Source organism: Vombatus ursinus, unplaced genomic scaffold, assembly GCF_900497805.2.
Source record: "Vombatus ursinus unplaced genomic scaffold, bare-nosed wombat genome assembly UNPS02005659.1, whole genome shotgun sequence".
In the NCBI taxonomy this organism is placed as follows: domain Eukaryota; kingdom Metazoa; phylum Chordata; class Mammalia; order Diprotodontia; family Vombatidae; genus Vombatus; species Vombatus ursinus.
The window spans coordinates 22,275,735-22,276,754 of NW_020945437.1; positions in this window are offsets into that span (position 1 = coordinate 22,275,735).

A 1,020-nucleotide genomic window follows, 5' to 3' on the forward strand; every position below is an offset into this window, starting at 1 on the left:
AGTCTTGGGAAAGAAACAAAAGACCATCAGGGATTGGGTTGTGTTTTTCTTAAGGCTGCCTAATGAAGGCAAGAGATACAAAAGAGAAAATTTGATTTTGGAAGTGGACAGCTGCAAAAAAAGGTGGTGCCTGAAAATCGGATTTGGACATCTAGACCACAGCTGAAAATATAACAGACTCTTGGCATGAATGAAGAGCATCTAACCATGACTGGTAAAAATGTATTTGTCTCATGTCTTACAAATCTAATCAAAGGGGCATTAAAATAAAAAGGATGAGGGAAGGAGAAAACTACCCGTGTATATCAACCAATCTAGCTACCAAAGACAGTAGCTACAATGAAGGAGGAAGAATAAAGATTGAGGTACCCCAAATTTTACAGGAGAAAAAAATCCTAGGAAATTACCAAAATTAAAACCTATATCATAAAATTTATATACACAAATGTCCAAAGTTCAGACAATTAAAAAGAGGAACTATAACACAAGGAGGCAAATTCGGTTTCACATGCATCACTGAGTTGTGGCAAGATACAACTTAAGTCAGGAATATGGTTCAGCATGTGTATATCAAATTCAGAACAAATGAGGTAGGTAAGAGGGAGAAAAGTAGATTTGTATATTAAGGAGGTATAGTCATATGGGGAAATCTGTGAACCAGAAGGAGGAAGCATGGAGGAGAGCACTTGGGTGAAGATCAACAGAGGTAGCAAAACAAACAATTTTATCATTGGAATAAACTGCAGACCACCTAGAGAGGATGGAAATAAATGAGATCTTGGAAACAGATTCCAAAACTGGTACAGAAGCATGATAGAGTAATGACGGGAGACTTAAATATCTAGACGTCTATTGAAATTCTCTTTTCCTCCTCCTCCTCCTCCTTCTTTTTCTTCTCCTCCTCCTCCTCCTTCTTCTTCTTCTTCTTCTTCTTCTTCTTCTTCTTCTTCTTCTTCTTCTTCTTCTTCTTCTTCTTCTTCTTCTTCTTCTTCTTCTTCTTCTTCTTCTTCTTCTTCTTCT